The sequence below is a fragment of the Motacilla alba genome, chromosome 24 (genome assembly GCF_015832195.1).
Source record: "Motacilla alba alba isolate MOTALB_02 chromosome 24, Motacilla_alba_V1.0_pri, whole genome shotgun sequence".
NCBI lineage: Eukaryota > Metazoa > Chordata > Aves > Passeriformes > Motacillidae > Motacilla > Motacilla alba.
This window is the reverse complement of record NC_052039.1, coordinates 1928700-1949866: the sequence shown is the minus strand read 5'-3', so window position 1 is coordinate 1949866 and position 21167 is coordinate 1928700. Positions and strand designations below refer to the sequence as shown.

The 21167-nt window shown below is 48.5% G+C and overlaps 1 protein-coding gene across 3 annotated transcripts in view; it reads right to left on the bottom strand.

Moving 5' to 3' along the window:
* The window catches only part of PKNOX2 (PBX/knotted 1 homeobox 2), a 93590-nt gene extending 73889 nt beyond the window's left edge, over nucleotides 1-19701 (bottom strand). Inside the window, exon 1 of one of the 3 annotated variants that reach the window (XM_038161525.1) lies at nucleotides 19615-19701. The gene's annotated coding sequence lies outside the window, so the exon portion shown is untranslated. The remainder of the gene's footprint in view (nucleotides 1-19614) is intronic. The other 2 variants (XM_038161524.1, XM_038161528.1) reach the window with 2 other exon arrangements.
* Nucleotides 19702-21167: the final 1466 nt, after the last annotated feature.

Genomic DNA, 21167 nt, shown 5'->3' with positions numbered 1-21167 from the left:
TCAGACAAAGGCACACTGCCCTCCCAGGGGGCTGGTGCCATCTTTTATATCATATATTACGTGTTACATGTTTATACTTTTTCCCCAATGCCTACTATCTATATTGAACAGTGACTTTCTACTCTAAACCAATCTGTGAGTGCCAACACCACCAAAGACATGGAGGCTGGGAAGGAGAAAGAAAGAGGACAGGGCACACCCAAATCCCTCCATCTTAGAACCCCTGACCCCCATGTACAAAACTTGGACCCCTTGGCTTAAAACCCCCCTGTACAGCACTCAGAAATCCTTCCTTTCACTTCGTGACTACTTCTACTACAATACCTAAACTTTTGTGACTTCTTGTTCTTCCTGCAAAGTTGGTAAACTGTTCCATGGGTCAGATTCAAAGCCACAGGGGTCTCTGGCTGCATGCCAGGGTCTCAGATGCTTTTGACCTGGGTCTGGAACGTCCGAGAATGTCTGTGGGACATTCTGAGTTCCGACAACTCTGAACTCCACGCAGAGCGTGGGTAAGCTCTGTTCACGTCTGCTCAGCCACAACAACCCTGCCCGGCCTGAGAACCAAGGACACCCGACAGCCTCAGGCCCCAAAAAGTGTAAACAGAAGTGAATTGGGGAGGAGCAAACTGGGGGAATGTGACTTCATTAGCTGAAGCTGGAATTGGAGGATTAACCCCTGACATGTAAATGGACCAAACTGATAATTGTGGGCAAAACTCATGGCCACTGTCCATGCTGCGTGCAGCCTCTGGGAGGCTCTGACTGCCCAAGGGGAATCTGTTAAAGGCCTTTCATAAATTCCCACTTGATTCTCCTAACTCTGTCTAGCCTCTGTCCCAGGCAGCCACTCCAAGAGAGCACCAGAGCGAGCAGGGAGGGAGCAGGGAGGGAGTAAAGACTGAGCAGGGAGCGTGCAAGGGAGTGTGCATGGGCATTGGGAGCATGTCCCACCTTCCCACTCCTTAAAATCCCATTAGATTTCCTGAAATTCACTTTTTTTCTCTCAATAAAAAAAAAAAAGTAATAATATCTTATATTTAAATATACAGTTACAAATGTTACATATCTATGACTACGTATGTATAATATATTATGTATATTTTATCTATTATACATTACCTATATGTTTAACTACATATTAAAATAGTATATAGAATTTATTTTAGTATATTATTTTATATTGTTATATCATATAGTATTACTATATTATTATATTATTATATTATTATATTATATTATTATATTATTATACCATATAGTATTATATTATACATTCAGTATTATGTATATTATTTTATATTGTTATATCATATAGTATTACTATATTATTATATTATTATATCATAGTATTATACTATACATTCTGTATTATGTATATTATTTTATATTATTACATATTACATTATTTTATATTTTTATTTTTATATATACCACACTATATATAATATATAGACACACAATATAATTGTTATCTATAATATTTATTATATTAAAAATATAGAGATAACACAGCTTATCCTACATCTAATAATACTGCATACATATAATAGAGGTATCTATATTCTATCTAGTCTATATTATATTTTGTATTTTATCTTTTATAGTCTATATTGTCTATTACCATCATTCTCATACATATTATTTATATTCTAAAGCTATATTGGGTATTTCATATCTATTATAATCTACAATATCTCATATATTTATGATACTATATGTCACAGATATTTTATACTACATTGTATATCGTATCACATCATTATATAAATACATGCATGACATGGAATTTATGGAAAACCCATGGTTCAGCCCCTATTTTATATAAAATATATGGATTTTAAGGCCCAACCCACAGTTCAGCCCCTAAAGACACCCTGAAAAAAAAAATCCCAACCCTGAAGGATCACTTCCCGTTGGAGAGAAATGTGGGATATAACCCCCGGGATGGAACACGGCTCCATTCTGGATCTCACGTGAGATCTACTGAGCAAGAAGAAGATTTGAGGAATTTGGGAATATCTCGTTTACAAGGATCTATTCTAGTCCATTGCATTCTATTTAATCCAAAGTGAATTTGCTCAGAGGTTCCCATGGAGGCTGGCAGAAACAGGAATCTTCAGGAGGAAAACCAACACCTTGACAGAGAGATGCACAGCCTGGGAGTGAATGGGACTGGCAGGAATTTCCTTCCTGAAATTCCTGAATCCATTTTCCTGATTTTCCTGGTTCTGCAGGATTCTGCTATCCTGGCATTGCGGCCCTTTGGAGAAAATCCAATTTATTCTTCAACAAATCCACTTTTGCTGCAACACCACAAGACGCCAATGATGATTTTGGGGCCACTTCAGATCCTCCAAACCCCACTCTGCCTTTTCCTGATCAACCATCCCAGGTAAGCCAAACCCCTCTGGAATTTGGTATTTGCACCAGAAATCCATCTATTTTTGGATGCACAACTATCCCAATGCGTGACCACAAAGGGGTTGCAGGGAGCAACTCCTCTAAATTTTTGGGGGGAGATGGAAAATCATTTTCAGGGCTGCAAGAATGAATTAATTTGCCAAAGCAGTGTTTGCATCCCGCATTCCCAGCGGGAATTTTTCAGTAGCCAAGTGGAAAGGTTTATTTAGCCGGGAGCGGCGCTGGCTTCACAAACATTTCCCCTTATCCAGCAGGGAGAACCTCACCAACCGAAAGGAGATTTAATTAGTGAAAATCTCGTTAGGCAAACGAAATTATCCGTAAGACAATCCTGCTCTGGACAGGGGGGTGATTAACCAGAGCCATTAATCGAGAGCGCTGCTCCAACAGGCAGCTCCGCTTGGGATGGGGGGGCTTGGGATGGGGGGGCGGTGGGAGGACACCACGCCCCCGCCCCCACCCCCCCTGTGCTCCCGAAAAGCCCTTGAGCATCTCATCAGCTCACCTTGATTGCATCATGCAAATTGCAATTAGCTTTTCGTTTCATCACCCCAGAAAACAGGGGGAATAAAAGGTATTTTGGAGGTGCGGGAGCAGCAACCCCCAAAATTTGTGAGTGGTACCCACGGGATGATGTGCCTGCATCCCACCACTGAGCACTGAGTGATGCAAATGCCATTTTTGAAGTGATTTTGAGAGATTTTGTTGCGATTTCCAGCTCTCAGAGGAGGGATTTTTACCCTAAAGCTGTGGGTGTTCTCACGCTGGTCCCCAGTGACGCCGTGGCCTCCACGTGCCAGAACACCAAGGGCATTGCTCAGGCAGCCCAGAGGTGCAGGGGAAGCTGGAAGAGCTGAGAGCACAGCCTGGGCTGCTCCAGAATTCACCAGCACTGACCCCGCAGGTGAGGACACGGCCCGAGGAGTGCGAAGGGACCCACTGTTCTTCAACCCCCCACTTTGGCAGGATGTCACAGAGCCACCTGTAAAAATCATCAGTTCAGGGCAAGAGAAGCTTTCCCTTTGCCAGGAAGTCCTGCAGGATGCCTTAAAAATGGGAGGAAAAAAAGCCAAAACCTCATAAAATCGGTGCCCAGCCAACACTCACGGGTTTTATTTCTGTAATCACATTTATATAGCTCTTGTTCAAGAGGAATCCCTAGGGACCTCACCCCATCCAGCTCCAAGTTTGAGCACCCCTAAAGTGATGATTCCCACCCCCACCGGCTCCCAAGTCTGGAGGAAGGACACAATATCGCCATCACCACCTAAAAAACCAGGAAATTTGGGAGATTTAGATGCAGAGTGAAGATGAGCTCACTGAAAACCACCCAGGGATGCAGCAGGCTCCAGGTGGAGCGAGGTGATGGAGCAGGGGGATGAAGGATGCTGAAGGAATGACCCACCTGATGTCACACAGGTAACTGAGAAACCCAAATTAAATCCCAGCTGGCAAGGCCCAGTACATATATTCCCCATATACTGCATTCCCAAATATGTTCTTCCACTATACTCTCCAATATACCATATTGATATACATATAGATGTATAAAACATTGTATTTCCCTATATATATATATATATATATATATACAGGGAATATTATCTCATTTTCTTCAATACATACAGGATTTGCCAGTATTTTCTATATATTCCCCAACATAAATATAGTTTATATTCCCCTAAAAATAAATAAATAAATAAACAAACATATATTTTATATATTATCTATATATATATTATTTTATATATAATAAATATATACTATATACTATATACTATATAATTAATATATAATATATAATGTATAATATATAATGTATAATATAATATATAATATATAATATATAATATATAATATATAATATATATAGATAGATAGAATATTATTTGCACTGCCCTTAATTTAAAATGTACTCAGAGGCTGCAATTTAAGCAATTTTAATTTTTTTGCAATATCCACCAATTTTTCCTACATCTCGGGCTCAATTTACTGTTGTCCAACTTCTGCCACAAATTGCTATGAGTTTTGAGCAAAACCCACTTGATTTTTTTGTCAGCCAAAAGGAGTTTATCCTTTAAAGATGCTGACCAGATCCCGCTCTCGGGACACCAAAAAAAAGAACCTGAAAAATGTGGTTGTATTTAAAATCTGGTTTCATCTGAAGGTCAGATTTTACTGAAAAGCTCTGTTTTTATGGAAAATTGGATGGGAATTACAGATCTTGGGCATCAGGCATGATAAACTCCATTTTGGGATGAGCTGGGAGTGACCAGCCTGGCAGCACAGGATGTCTGACACTTGTGGGGTTTTGGGGAATTTCCTTCTGGTTGAGTTTTGGGGAATTTCTATCTAAAAGTGACAACGGGTCTGGAGTTTGGTGCTCTGCACAGACCTTTGGTGTGGCTGAGGCTGTGATTGGGGTGCCCTGTGAGCACCTTTGCTAATTGGGGTGCTGCATGGGGACCTTGGCTGACTGGGGTACCCTACAGGCCCCTTTGCTAATTAGGGGGCCTGGCTGCAATCCTTAATTTGGATGCCCTGCAAGCACCCTTGATGACTGGGGTACCAACTCTGTTAATTAGGGTGCCACGTCAGGGTCTTTGCTCATCAGGGTGCTCTGCGAGGAGCTGAGCTGATTTGGGCACTCTGATGAGGTCACTAATTTGGGAACCCTGCAAGGACCTCGGCTCACCCACACACCCCGAGAGCCCCTTGGCTAATTTGGGTCCCGTGCCACCATCTCTGCCCATGCAGGTGCCACACCAGCCTCTCTGCTAATTAGAAGGCCCTGCCATGACCTTCCCTGATTTGGGTGCCTGGTTGGCATCGTTATTTTTTGTGCCCCACAGCATCTTTGCTAATTAGGGTGCCCTGTAAGGGTGTGTGCCCAGCAGGTGCCACCCCATGGCCTCTGCCACCTTGGGTGCCCTGCTGGAGTCCTTCCCCCAGGTGCCCTGAAGGGGTCCCAGGTGCCTCGGGCACCGAGTGATGCAAATGCCATTTTTGAAGTTATTTTAAGGGATTTTGTTATTATGTCCAGCTCTTACAGGAGGTTTTTTTACCCTGAAGCTGTGGGTGTTTTCACACTTGGCTCTCCAGGTGACACAAGAAGACAGGACAGAGGTGACAGCGCTCCTGCCTCGCTCTGGGACGCTCTGTGGGCAAGCCCAGCCTGGGCAGGACGTGGCTGCATCCATCCCTCAGCTCAGCTATATCCCAAAATCCTGCCAGGAGCGAGTTCAGGACATGGCTGCATCCATCCCTCAGCCACAGGAATGGCTCTGCATCCCAAAATCCTGCCAGGAGCAGGTTCAGGACGTGGCTGCATCCATCCCTCAGCCACAGGAATGGCTCTGCATCCCAAAATCCTGCCAGGAGCAGGTTCAGGATGTGGCCTCATCCATCCCTCAGCCACAGGAACGGCTCTGCATCCCAAAATCCTGCCAGGAGCAGGTTCAGGACGTGGCTGCATCCATCCTCAGCTCAGCTACATCCCAAAATCCTGCCAGAAAGAGGTTCAGGACGTGGCTGCATCCATCCCTCACCTACAGGAACAGCTTTCCATCCCAAAATCCTGCCAGGAACAGGTTCAGGATGTGGCTTCACCCACCCCTTAGCCACAGGAATGGCTTTCCATCCCAAAATGCTGCCAGGAGCAGGCTCAGGACACGGTCTCATCCATCCCTCACCTATAGGAATGGCTTTCCATCCCAAAATCCTGCCAGGAGCGAGTTCAGGACATGGCTGCATCGATCCCTCAGCCACAGGAATGGCTCTGCATCCCAAAATCCTGCAAGGAGCAGGTTCAGGATGTGGCCTCATCCATCCCTCAGCTACAGGAATGGCTCTGCATCCCAAAATCCTGCAAGGAACGGGTTCAGGACATGGCCTCATCCATCCTCAGCTCAGCTACATCCCAAAATCCTGCCAGGAACGGGTTCAGGACGTGGCCCCATCCATCCTCAGCTCAGCTACATCCCAAAATCCTACCAGGAGCAGGTTCAGGACATGGCTGCATCCATCCCTCACCTATAGGAATGGCTTTCCATCCCAAAATGCTGCCAGGAGCAGGTGATGCACATCCCTGCAGGGTGTGGGGCAGCTCCTGGGATGCCTCAGTGCCATCAGAGCATCCCAAAATCCCATCTGCAGCCCCCACGCCGCAATAATGGCTCGCATTTTGCTAATTGTACAAACCTAATGGGGGAAGGAGCTGGCGGGGGGAAAAAAAAGGGTAATGGCCATCAGGCCAGCAATAAAGCAAAATTAATGGGCTGTGGGAAGAAATCGTGTCCACTTAATCCCAGCTTTGGAACTCGAACAGAGCCCGGGAACGCCAGGGGGGTTGCTGTGTCCCGAGGTCACTCCCGGACCTGCAGGACAGGGCAGGGAGGGGACAGGAAGGAGCTGGAGCATCTTCCAGGGCCCTGGAGTGCTGCAGGCAGCAGGAGAGGGGATACCTGCCGCGGGACAAGGCAGAGATGGAGAGGAATGCTGCTGAAAAACACCGGGATGGGACTCCACCTTCAACTGGGGGTAGCAGCTTTTTACCTCCTTTTAATTTTTTTTCCCATTTTCCTCCTTTCCTTTTTCTTTTTTCCTCTTCATTTCCTTTTTCTATTATTTTCCCCGTTTTCCCTTTTGCTTCTAATCCATTTTTTCTTTCTTTCCAGTTTTGCTTTATTGCTTCTTTTTAACCATTTTTTTCAATTTTCCCTTTCCTTTTTATCATGTCCCTTTTTCCCCCACTTTTTCTTTTTTATTTTTTTACCAAATTTCTTTTTTCTTTTTACTTCTATTTTCTTTTCTCCCCCATTTTTTGTTTCTCATTACCATTTTTCCTTCTTTACTTCCTTTTTTTTAACCAATTTTCTTTTTATCCCTCACAGAGAAAGGAAAACAATTTCCCCACCACAAAGCAGAAAAAATCCCACCCAAACCTCCAGCCCAGCAGGACAGGGATGCTGGTGTAGGACACCACCCAGGGATTCCCAATCCCTATTTTCACTCCCTCCCATCCAACTTTTTCCCCAGCCCTGCCTCATCCCAGTAAAAATTTAATTACTTTGTGATTTTTGCTTGCCCTGGAACAAAAATCCAGTGCACAAATATCCCTGTTCCTAAAGGGATGGAGATAAGACTCATCCCAAACTTTCCCTGTGGATTAAAACAAAACAAAAAGACAAAAAACCCCAAAAACACCACAACAAACTTCAGCCCATAAATTCGGGTAGGAGTAAAGCTCTTCATTCCAGGAAAACTGGGATTAGAAGAGGATGTGGAGTATTTCTGTGAAGTTGTGCAAACACAGATGTGAGTGGGCATCAGCAACGCTTGGAAAAATTCAAATTATCCGTGTTTTCCAATCAAACGGCCCTGCCCAGGAGGCAAAAAAACCCAGGAAAATCCCAGTAAAACCCAGTGGTTTTTATTAATGCCTCAAATCATGCTGGCAGTGAGAGTCCAGCTGCTCCAGCAGCATCCCACAGCCAGCTCCTGTCTGGGATGGCTCCCTCCGACCACCCCAAACCCCACTGCAGGCTCGGGAGCTTTTTCCTATGGGAAAAAAATCCCAATTTTTTTTTTCCTGAAAATGCCCAGGGGGGATATTTTGTTTTAAAAAATGCTCCTATTGTTGAGGAGCCACTGAGGGCTGGGGAAGATGGGAATGGTGGATTATCCCAGGCTGGAGCAGGGATGCTCCAGCCCCCTGTGAGAAAGGATACAGGGATCAGGGATCATCCTGGGCTGGAGCAGGGATGCTCAGGGATGCTCCAGCCCCCTGTGAGCAAGGATACAGGGATCAGGGATCATCCTGGGCTGGAGCAGGGATGCTCCAGCTCCCTGTGAGCAGGGATACAGGGATCAGGGATCATCCAAGGCTAGAGCAGGGATGCTCCAGCCCCTTGTGCACAGGGTACCAAGCAAGGATACAGGGATTATCCAAGGCTGGATCAAGGATGCTCAGGAATACCCCAGCTCCCTGTTCTCGGGGCACCAAACAAGGATACAGGATCATCCCAGACTGGAACAGGGATCATCTCAGGCCAGACCAGGGATGCTCAGGGATGCTCCAGCTCCCTGTGCACACTGTGAGCAAGGATACAGGGATCAGGGATCACCCTGGGCTGGACCAGGGATGCACCAGCCCCCTGTGAGCAGGGATACAGGGATTATCCCAGGCTGGAGCAGGGATGCTCCAACCCCCTGTGCACAGGGCAGTAAGCAAGGATACAGGGATCATCCTGGGCTGGAGCAGGGATGCTCCAGCCCCCTGTGAGCAAGGATACAGGGATCAGGGATCATCCTGGGCTGGAGCAGGGATGCTCAGGGATGCTCCAGCCCCCCGTGCATAAAATGAGCAAGGATACAGGATTATCCCAGGCTGGCCCAGGGATGCTCCAGCCCCCTGTGAGCAGGGATACAGGATTATCCCAGGCTGGCCCAGGGATGCTCCAGCTCCCTGTGAGCAGGGATACAGGATCATCCCAGACTGGCCCAGGGATGCTCCAGCTCCCTGTGAGCAGGGATACAGGATCATCCCAGAATGGCCCAGGGATGCTCCAGCCCGCTGTGAGGAAAGATACAGGATCATCCCAGGCTGGCCCAGGGATGCTCCAGCCCCCTGTGAGGAAGGATACAGGATCATCCCAGGCTGGCCCAGGGATGCTCCAGCCCCCTGTGAGCAAGGATACAGGATTATCCCAGGCTGTCCCTGGGGATGCTCCAGCCCCCTGTGAGGAAGGATACAGGATTATCCCAGGCTGTCCCTGGGGATGCTCCAGCTCCCGACGCACAGGGAGCGAATCAGGCACCCAATACAGATTTTCTCAATTCCCAGATTTTTCCCACAAGGATTCGAGCTGTTCACGTGGAAAACTAAACCAGAGCTGCAAGCGCGAGCTGTTTTGATGGGCTGACAGCAAAAGGAGGAGCGAGCTCATGTAAATAAAGGCGGGATGTCACCGAGGGAGGCGCTGGCCCGAGGCTGCCGGGGCTCAGGTTGCAGGATCCAGCGGGGGATCGCGGGGAACGCAGCTATTTTAGGATCGGGGATATCATTTCACCAACAATTCCCCTCAGTTTCATGTGACACGGACCCAGCATCCCTAAAATAAACGGGGGCTACACCCCGTCTTAAAGGGGATGGAAATAGAAATGGTAAATGGAATAACAGGCACCCAAATCGCTGGGGTTAAAGATTTGCCTTATTTCATTTCTAGGAAGGAGAATAAATGCACACCAGGGGCAAAAAGCACTCTGGATTTCAGCAAATATTTGGAAATCTTGTTAATTAATGGTACAGTGGACACAAAGATGCAGCTGAGATCCAGGGCTTGGGATCACAGAGGGATTTGGTGGATGTTTGCACTGCGTTTGGGGAGTTTTCCCATGCACATTAAAAATAAATAAATAAGAACTTGCTCCCTGCCAGTGACATGCTCAGGGTTCCTTACCCAGAGCAGCAGAAAGAGGTGATGCTCCATGTGCCAAAACAGCAAAATAATTTGGAAGAAAACTGTTACTCATAGATTTTTTTTTCCCCTACTGTGCAATGAGTTGAATGAGGATTTTTGCTGTTTGGGGCTAAAAATCTCAGATTTAGGATTATCCCCACTCTCACAGCCATGTCACAGCTTCATTTTATTGTACATTAAAAGAACTTTATATTAGACATATTTCTATTAATTATATTGATTATTACATATGCTATATACATTATACATATTATATATTTTTATATATTGAATATATTATATATATTCAATATATTGTATATATTATACATTATATATGTATATATACATATATATATACATTATATATATATATTATTATATATTATACTACCTCATAAAAGTTCACTAACATATCCCAATCTCTTTATTAAAACTATCATTTATCAGCTGGAAAAATCATCTCCTCTGGAAGACCAACATCACTTTTGGCAGCTAAAACTCACCCAGCAGCAAGTTTCAAATTTCTTCTAGACTCCACTGCTGCAGCTTTAGCCCGTGTTATTCCCCTTCCCCGCTTGCAAATGAAATGTAAAGTTTGAAACTCAGGTTGTAACCAAAAAAAATCCAGCACAGGGACAAGGAATTTGCCAGGAAACTGAAAATCCACCAAGCTCATGCACTCAGGCCCTGGCAGGAGCACCAGGAGGGTGTGCACGTGCATCCCAGTGGGATTTTTTCCCTGGGAATCACCACGGGGATGTTTAGTTAGCAGCAGAAAAGTGATTTTCCTTAAGGAACGCATGAACAGGTTGATCACCAGCTGCACTTTGCTGTGGGGGACAAGATTTTCCTCCCCCAAAACTGCCCAGACTCACACTGCTCTCCTGCATAATAATTCCCTCTTATCAATCAACTGACTGATAATTGTCTACTACAAATCAACCACTATTTTTATTCTAAATCAATTATTTTCTGTTACAGCCTGATCAATCCATTGCTTTCTATTACAAATCTATCAATAATTTCCTGGTATAAATCAATCCATATTTTTTTCCTATGAATCAACCCACTATTTTCTATTATGAAGCAATCAACAAATTTCCCACTAGAAATCAATCAACCCACGATTCCCCACCCCAAATCAGCCAAGAAATTTTTATTAGGAGCAAACCAGCTCCTGACTTTCTGCTCCAAATGGATCCATTGATGATTTTCTGTTAGAACCCAATCGACCTTTGGCTTCCGAGGCCGAATCGATCCATCGGGTTTTACTCCGAGTCAATTAATTGGAATTCATTCGATGCTGGTTGAGCTGCTGCTGGGCTGCCAGCCCCCCAGCAGGTATTTATAGCCACGGTGTCTCATCCCCAGTGCCCTCAGCCCCGGCCATTAATTAAATTAGCACAAAGAGGGGCTTGTTGAGCGCTGCAGCCTCCCCAAGAGGAGCCGGCAGCGGGAAACAAAGGGGGGAATTCTGTCTGCTGGGCTCAGGGGGGCTGCAGGGGGCACGGGGTGCCCCCACCCCACAGCAGCCATGCCAGGGTGTGGGGAGCAGCCCCCCGGGGCAGGACTGGGGTGTGGGGTGCGTGGCTGGAGCAGCTGGGCGATGGGAATGCTGCGCAGGGAACTGAATCCCACCTCAGCGGGGTCTCAGCCCACCACCCCCCAGATTTACACCAGATTTACACCAGATTTACACCAGATTTACCCCGAACCAGAACACCAACTGAACCGCTTCCCAATCCTGGAGCCCTTCCCAACTCATCACAGCCCTGCTGCACCCAGCCCCTCTCCAAGCACAACTGAGCCAGGGTGGAAACGCTCCCAGCAATTCCTGCAGGGATAACAGCACTGGGAATCTCTCCGGCTTTCCCCCTGTTGAGCCAAATCCCTGGATAAATGGTTGCAGGGAAAATAACCCCCCTGATGTCTCTACCTTGAGATAACCTTGGCCACTTGCCAGGTACTCAGCTATTAAAGATGCGACTAAATCGCTTTATTTAGTGGTTTTAGCATAAATACTCTCACCAGGACCTTCAGCTCCACTGTTTGGGGTGTTTAAATTTAAAAGAGAAAGAAAAGGGAAAAAAAACCAAACCCTTTTGGAGGTTGTTTAGGCAAGGAGGAACGATTTAGCATGGTACAGGGTGGGATTAAGGTGGCAAAGGTCATGCTGAAAAAAAGGAAAAGCTCCCCAACAGCAAGAGGTGGCTCCTGGTATGAGGAGAAAACACTGAAATGCTCAAATAGAGAGAAAAAAAACTTGATAAAAAGTGATGGCTGAGACCGTGGGACTGGGGGGGTCAGGTTTGTAGGGGGGAGAGTGGGAATGGGGAATGTGCCCACGAGGGCTCCTGCTCTGGGGGAGTCGCAGCCAGGAGCTGGAGGAGCACCACTAGAAATGGACAAGTGCTGGTAAAAATGCACCAGAATCCCTGGAACTGCACCAGCAGCCTCAAATTTGGATAAGCACCCACAAAACTGGAGCAGCATTGCTCAAATCAGATGAGCAACACTTAAAGATGGATAGGCATCCCTAAAAATGCACCAGCACCCCTAAAACTGCACCAGCACCCCTCAAACTGCACCAGCAACCCTAAAAATGCACCAGCAACCCTCAAAATGCACCAGCACCCCTCAAAATGCATAAGTACCCCTAAAGTTGGACCAGCATCACTAAACTCACACCAGCATCCCTAAAATTGCACTAGCACCCCTAAAAATGCATCTGCACCCCTAAAAATGCACCTGCACCCCTCAAATTACAGCAGCATCTCTAAAATTTCCCCAGCACCCCTAAAGCTGCAGCAGCAGCATTAAAATTAGATCAGCACCACTAAAGGCAGACGAGCATCCCCAAAGTTGCACCATCATTCCTGAAACTGAAGGAGCATCCCTAAAACTGCACCCATGAGAATTGCCCTGGCATCCCTAAAACTGGCCCCAGCATCCCTGGCGTTGGATGGGGATCTAAACCAAATCTAAATCTAAAAAGCACATCAGCATCACCTTATAGGAAAACAACCCTCTGACACCAGTTAGAATTTAATTCATGTTATTATCTTTGATTATTTACTGTTTACTTTTTACTGGTTATTGAGTATCTATTACTATTTATTTTTATCGTTCATTTTTTATGACAGTTAAGTTTGCTCTTTACCATCCCACTGACAAAGTGCCCCTCTTCATTATATTTTGTTTCAGAGCAATTAATTAATTGCAGGAGTTACGAGACCTTGGATCTGGCAGCAAGATATAAAGCAAGCAATTTCTGCCCGTAAATGCATTAAAAGACCTTTGCAGGCATTTTATATAAGTGGGATTTTCTTGGGATTGAGATCAAAAATAATAAGAATTTATTTCTTTTTTTTCTTTTTAACTCCTCCAGTAAAGTTCACCTCCTCAGAATCCAGATTTTGGGGGGTTTTTTGTATAATTCTGTCTAAATGGGGTGAGTCAGAGCAAGGTCAGGGAGGGGATGCAGGATGAGAGGTGGGATGGAGAGCATGGGAGGCAGCATGGTCTGGAGGGGAGACCTCCACCCACCACCCCCAAGCCAATTATTTATAATTATTTATTATCAGCTGATGAAGGGGATAATAAAATACAAGACCTGGAGAGGGCTCAGCTCACCAGCCTCACTCACCCTTTGGAAAGAGGCAGCAGGAAGATGGTGGGAATAGGGGAAAAGAGGGGGAAAAGGAGAAAAATCAAGTGGGGAAAAGGAGAAAAATCAAGCAGGGAAAAGACTTTTTTCCAGGGATAGCATCAAAACCTCCATGCAGGCTCCCAGCTCGGCACCAGCAGCGGCAACAGGCAGCGGTACGGGATGGAGAAATTAGCAGCTTGGAACAATAAATTCCCTTTTAAATTTATTGCTCAGGAGCATTAAAAATGTCTAAAGTGGTTTACATCCACCAGCGCCGTGGGAATTCGCCCAGGGATCCGGGAGCTGGTAATTGCTATTCTCAAACTTGCCTTGGAAGCTTCAAGCAGTGTTTAAAAAAAACATTTGAAGGGCTTTCTAAAGCCATGAAGTGCCCTCATGTACCTGGGAGTGATGGAGCTGGGAGAGGATGGTCCTGCCTCCACCAAAAAATCCTGGGAATAACACACTGCTGATCTGGAAATGGGAAAGGGAACTGCTACAATTCAATTTTGGATTTTTTTTCATTTTTTGGCCAAGTTTTGCCTTGCTGGTGGCAGAGCGTGTGGCATTGGGGGGGTATCAGAGAGTCTGGGATGGAAAATGCTGGGTTTGCTGCTTGGACAGGGCTGGGCTGCCAAAAAGGAGGGAGAAAAGGGGGAACAAAGAGGGAAAAAAAGGCAAAATAGCAAAGGTAAAAATAGAAGTTTAAAAAAAAAAAAATAAGAAGAAAAAGGGAAAGAGGAAAAGTCAAAAAAGAAAATTTAAAAGGGCAGAAAAGGGAAAAAATAGGAGTGAGAAAGACAGAGGGGGAAAGAGAAAAAAAACATTAAATATTCCCTTTTTTTTAGGGGGGGAAACAAGGGAGAAAAAAGAAAGGAAAACAAAGCAAAGAGGAAGAGAAAAAAATTTTTAAAGGAAAAGAAGGAAAATAAGGACAATCAAGGAAAAATAAATCAGAAAAAGGAAAATATTTTAGAAGAAGAAAAAACGAAAGAAAATATAGGAGAAAACAAAAAAAAAGGAAATACTGAAAAAAGGGAAAAGGGGAAAAAGAAAAGACAGGGGAAAAGAAGACAAAGGAAAATAGTAAAAAAAAATAAAGGAGAAAGGAGGAAAGGGGGAGAGGAAGGGGGAAAGGAGGAAAATTTGGGGAAAGGGGGGGGAATGGGGGGAAAAGGAAAACAAAATCAGCTTTTCCTGACATGGAGAACATTCCAAGGGGTTGAAGCTCTGAGCCAAGGCTGACGGAGCTCCGGGTCCTGGGGAGGCTGAGGCTGCTCCTGCTCCCTCCCGGGACTCCCCCTCGAAACCCCACTCCCAAACACATCTCCAAACAAACCCGAAACGGGGGAAGAAATAAAATAGAAGCTTCCCATGGCCGGGCCAAAATTGGGATTATTTTTAATTGGCTTTCTGAGATTTCTGGCAGGGATCCAGGCAGCCGGCACGGCCAGCGAGGGGAGAGCCTGGCCAAGAACTCTGGGCTCAGTAATAACACTTTGCACAGTTTTTGTAACACCTTGTTAAAGCCAAAAGCTCCGCACTGAACATCAGTGGGGGATTTTTTCCCCTCGACACAGCCGGGTTTCGCTCTCTCTACTCCACCTGCACCAAAATAATCTGGGTTTTGGGGAGCATCAGCAGTGCTGCACACCGAAACCTGAGGGTTTTTGGTGAGGCTGCCTGGATATCTGGGCTTTTACTTTGTATGGGACAGGTGGCACAGGATGCTGAAAGGTGGGGGAAGCCTGGCCTGGAAAATGAGAGTCAAGGTAAAAAAAAAATCAAATAGGGATAAAGCAGAAAAAAATGAAATAAAAGTTTTTTTAAAAAATGAAGATAAAAAATAAAACAAGCATGAAACCAAAAATAAAGCAGTTAATGTAAAATAAAAAGAAAACAAACAAAAATTTAAATAATATTAAATAATAAAAAGAAAACAAAAAATTTAAATAAAACGAAATTAAAAATTAATTAACATAAAATAATAAGTAATAAGTAAATAAAAATTCTTTAAAATTGTAGACATGGTGCTTTGGGAAGTGGTTTAGTGGTGGATTTCACAGCTGGACCCCATGGTCTTGAAGGTCCTCTGCAACTCAACTATTTCACAAACACCAAAGAACCAGAGCTGGGACTACCCAGGGTTCGTGTTCCTCCTTGGAAGAGGAAAAGCCAAAAAAATAGGATATAATCAAGCAGTTGGGAAGCACTGAGGCCAAATTCCCTTCTTATTTATACAGCTGCAAATCACAGCTGGGCAAAGGCAACCTCATCCCACTGGGAGCACGGCTCCATCCCAGCAGGATGGTGGCTGCATCCCATCCCATCCCATCCCATCCCATCCGGGTTTGCCCACGGGCATCACCTGGAGCAGCACCTCAGGCCTTCCAAGGCTGGAGGCAGAGATAAACCCGAGTTTAAATTTAATTGAGGATTAATTCCCATCCTTCCGGATTATTATTTGGAGCCGGCATCTTAATGATCTGACTAATGATGCTGGGAATTAATTTATTTTGGGGCTAATTAGAGGGCATTTGTTAACACCCTCTGTGGTGGTGGCAAAAATTATTTGGGAATCAAGTTATTCGACAGTGCACGGGACGTTAAATGGAAGTGGGAATTGCCTGGACCCAGTAAATCATCCCACCACCACCCCAAAAAAGCAGCTTTCCACATGCTGCAGAGAAGTGAGGATGGGGAATAGCTGGGCACAGGATGCTGGGATGCATCAGCCTGAAACAAGGAGGATCCTGATGCTCGATCTGGCTTTCCCACCAGGACTGCAGGTGCCAAATCTCCCCTAGTTTATCCCTAACGGTGGCCAAAGCTCCCTCCTGACTTTAGGAAGCGTGGGCTGTGCTCCTTGCACCCCTCCCATGCCCCCGAGGCCGCCCCACGCCATCCCCCTGCCTCATTTCCCTGACTCCCCCAAGCCCCAGCAGCTCCAGGAAGATCACTGGTGCCAAACTGGGGTCTGCCAGCATCCCAGGTTAACTTCCTCCACGTCTTCAGGAAATATCCCAAGAACCCATCCCACAAACCCAGCCGGGATGCAGGTGGCACCCAGAGGGACAGTCCTGCACCCCTGAGGATGAGGATGGTGGGTGAAGGAAGCTCTTCCCAGCAGGACCGAGCCAACACTTAAGGTTTGTGGGAGGACAAAAAGCCCTGTTACAGCTCAGAGATTTACAGGTGCTGTCCATCACCTTGGAAAGAAGACAAGAAGTAATTCAGAAGTTCCCTGGAAAAGCCAAAATCACCCGAAATCCAAAGCTGCCCCATGAGGGTCTTGTTTTATCCTTGAGTTGGAAAAAGAGTGATTCCTGATGTGCCAGAGGGGTAAAACACTCTTCTCCCAATACAACTTCATGCATTTATTCCAAAAGAGGAGATTTCCTTAAAAACAAAAAAAAACAAAAAAAAAAAAAAAAAAAAAAACACCAAAAAAAACCCAAAAAAACCAAAAAAAAAACCTTAAAAAAAAAAAGAGATTTCCTTAAAAAAAGGTGACTTCCTTCAAAAAAAAAAACCACTTTTCACATAAAAAAAAGTTTCCCTTAAAAAAGGAGGAACTTTTTTTAAAAGGCAATGTCCTTAAAGAAAGGGAGATTTCCATAAAAAATTATATTTCCTTTATTTCTCCCTCCTAAAAATGATGGAGGGAAAATGGAATATGTTCCTGCAAGCTCAGTGGGGAAACTCAGCATCACTTTTCTCCCTGTTTTTCCTTTGCCCCATGATATCAGGGAGTGTTTAATGTTATTTATAAATAAATATCTAACATTGCAAAGATCTCGGGTTAAAATGAAGGGGCTTACGGGCTGGCTTGGCAGGGCAAGGGCTGCAAAGTGCCTTAAAAAGCCCAATTTTGGGATGCTAAGGAACACGGCATCGCCTTCTCTTCCTGACACCGCCAGCTCCCCTATTAACCTCTCCTGTAATTAGCCTCAAGCAATTAACTTTTGCTCCTAATGAAGGAATCTCAGTGCAGGGAGTTAAATAAAATAGGAGGGAGGAGGGGGAAAAAATAAGGGGGAATCCTGATCCCACCATCCGCCTGCTCCATACAGCTTAAACCCAAAACAAGGCGCTGCTTTTTCATCCAAAATCCAACTGATTCACCCAAACCCCTCTCCCCATTCACACGAGGCTGGAAAGAGCCCCCGGACATCAGACCCCAAAGGTTTTGGGGTGTTTCATTTCAGGGAGCACCCACTTTTCCACAAGGGGATGATGCCAGCCACACCGAGTCAGCAGTTTTGGAGGCATGATGCCCAAAAGTTTCATCGAATCCAGGTCCTCTGAGCCACACTCTGCTTTTTCCCACCCCAACCCCAAAACCTTTCAGGATTTAAAGGCAAAATAAGTTGAAAAAAGCCAAATTAAGCCATTTCCTCTTCTATTTTCTGCTTCTCCCCGGCAGACAGCTGTCCCGCATCCCAGCCAAAAATAATCCATCCCCCCCCTTTCCTCAATCTAATCTCCCCGGCTGGGAGTTTGAAAATATCCTGCCGGGTTTAGGGTTTCCCGTTACCCGGTGGGCGGCGAGATAGTGGGAAAAAAGATCCTTGGGAGCGAGAAAAACCGGGAAGAGCCCAAACAAAGAGCCGGAGCCCAAGTTGAGCTTGGACACCTGGCGAGGGCTGGGCTGAAGTGGAGGGACACCCCAAAGCCTCGGCAAAACTTCCCGAGTTGCACAATGCCACCGGCGGAGCCACCCTGCCGCAGACCGAAACGCAAAAAATCCCAGGATAAATTTCAAATAATAATAAGCATTATTATTATTATTATTATTAAGAAGAAGCCCTCCCTGCATTGCTGCAGAGGCACTAAAAGGGATTTCTGGAGTATTCCCCCAACCTTGCGGGATGGGGGGAGCTGCCAAGGGGTCCCGCGGAGCGTTCCGGGGGGAAGGGGGGGCCCTGGGGGAAAGGGTGCGCCAGGAGAAGGCGGCACCCGGGGGATCTCGGGGTGCCCGGGGTTCGTCCCGGGAGAGCCGGCGGGATGCGGCACTGCCAGGGCCACGCTCGGGCACCGGCGGCGAGCCCTGCGAGGGAGGCCCGGCGAGGTGCCGCCGCTGTCCCCGGCCCAGCGGGCGCCCCGGGGGTCCTGGGGGGCGCCCCGAGCTCACCGGGCGCTGTGCACAGCTGGGATGCTGCGGACGAACACCCACCCACCCTGCCCGGGGGCAACTCACGGCCAGCAACCGCCCCGAGCCGCGGCTCCAGCCCTCCCCGGGGGTCGCGGCCAGCTGGGGGGGCTGCGAGCCCTGCTGGGGGGGCTGGCATCCCGGCGAGAGGGCTGCGAGCAGCCGGGGGCCGGCGGGCTGCAGCCCCGGGAGGCTCCGCGAGCGGCCCGAGGCGCCGGGGCAGCCCCGCCGGGGAGCGCTGCCCGCGCCCGGGGCTCCGCGGCCGGCCCGGTCACGGCAGCGAGCGCGGGGGGCTGCGACCCCCGGGGGGCGCTGGAAGGGGAGGGGAGGGAAGGGGGGGGTCTGCAGCCGCCGGGGGACGCAGCCCCCCTGAAAGCACGGCAGGCGGGAGGGGGTGCAGCCGGCCGCGGGGCACGGCCCGGCCCCCGGAAAGCCCCGCCAGCCTCCCGGGGTCTGCGAGCGGAGAGCGGCGGCAACTTGTATGGGGGGGCTGCAGCCTCTGGGGGGGCTGCGAGCGGCTGGGGGTGCGCGACCCGCGACCACCGGACACCCCCCGGCTCGCCGCAGCCCCCCGCAGCCGGCCGGGGGATGGGGAGCAGGGGCTGCACCGCGCCCCGATCGCTGCGCGCCCCCAAAACCACCGCGCCCGGCCGAGGGGGGCACGGCGGAGAACCGCAGCGGCACAGCCGGCCGGAGCGCAGCCCGCAGGGGCAACCGGACACCGGGCACGGACAGCCGCGCCGCCCCGGCCCCGCACGGCCGGGGAGGCGGCGGGAACGGCAAGTTACTTCCCGCACCGGAGGGGATGGGGGGTGGGGGGTGTCCCCGCCGCCGCACGTGCCCCGCCGCCCGCGCCGCTTTGTCCGCCGGGCTCCGCGGCTCCGCCCGCCCCCGCGCGGCGGCCCCGCCGTGAGTGACAGCCCTACCTGCCCGCCAATCTTCATCACACCGACACCGGCCTGACAGCGCGGCCGCCGCTCGCCGCCCGCCCGCCCGCCCGGCCCCGCCGCGCCGCCGCCGACACGCCCCGCCCACCGCCCGCAGCGACACGCCCCCGCGCCGAGACACGCCCCCTATGGCTGGTCACGCCCCCGGCCACGCCCCCGGCCACGCCCCCTCGGCGCTGCCCTCAGCGCCCCCTGCTGGCCGGCGCCGCTCCCGCCCCAGCGCGGCCGCCCCGCACCCCCGGGGACCCCCCGGGACCGCGCCCCGAGCCCGCCCCGGCCCGGCCTGTGCCCCCGCACTGCCCCCGCACCCCTCCGCCTCCCCAGCGGCATCCCCGCCCCGCCTTATGCCCCAGATACACTGCCCCGCACCACCCATACTGCCCCAACACATTTTATTCCCCCAACACATTTTATTCCCCCAACACATATTGCCCCCCCAGCAGCATCTGCTCCCCTCCATATTTCCGCGCCCCCCTCCCCCCACCAATGCTTTTGCCCCCCCAGATTCAGAGCCAGCCCCCGTGGCCTCGGTGACCCCAGCTCCCACCCCGGCCACCCCGGAGCCCCCCCTCCACCAAGCCCCCCGGGGGGGTTACCAAACCCGTCCATCCCCCAGCACAACCTTGGCATTTAGGGTATCCAGTGAAATCCCATCCCAAACCCCTCCTGTGGTATTATCCCCCAGGCAAAACACTCTTTATTTTGGAAATATCTGTTAATTATTGCTAATTGGAGGGGGGGTGGACTTTTGACAGAGCTCCCCCAACCCAAATTTTGGTCTGCATGAGAGATCAGGAGCCCTTCTCTCTCCCAAAGACCTGAAGATGAGGATTCCCTGGAATCACAGTCATTGGGAGCACTGGGTCCTACAGCCAAATTCTCCCACATTTTATTGCAAAAGCCACAGGGACAGATTTTTCTGGGTCAGCCTGGCCATAGTTTTTTTCTCCCAATTTTCCATCTCCTTCCCTAATGAAAAATGCCATCATGAGCGGATTTAACGAGAAGTGCTGAATTTCTGCCCATTTCCTAAAGACATTGGGTGGGGGTCAGAGTCACTCGAAAGAACCCCAGAATTCTTTGGAACAGGTTAATAGGATAAGGGATCTGTTAAAACGGGCTCCAAAGAGTCACAGAGGGATGCACGAGCCAGGGGCACTAAAGATGTGTAAGGGATGGCCGTGGGGTCAGAGATGCAAGGGGGAAGGTGGACAAACAAATTTCATTTAAGGCCAGGAACCCAAAACAATTTAATTTTTTCTACACTTTTCCAGAACAAATGGCCTCTTGAAAAAAATCAGCATTCCAAATCCCTCCTTCTGGTTTATCCCAGAGATGTCTACCCAGAAAATACTCGCTCCACTGTCTGTACTTCCTACTTGGGAGCAGGCTCTAACACGCACTGATGTCCTTTGGGTTGGCCAATGGAGAGCGAGGGAAAATAGATGGCTCCCTCTTGGAAACCATCAATAAAACAACAGAGAGATGCAGTGGCTGCTTGGGGTGAATCTCACCCGCTCCCCTCCAAAAAG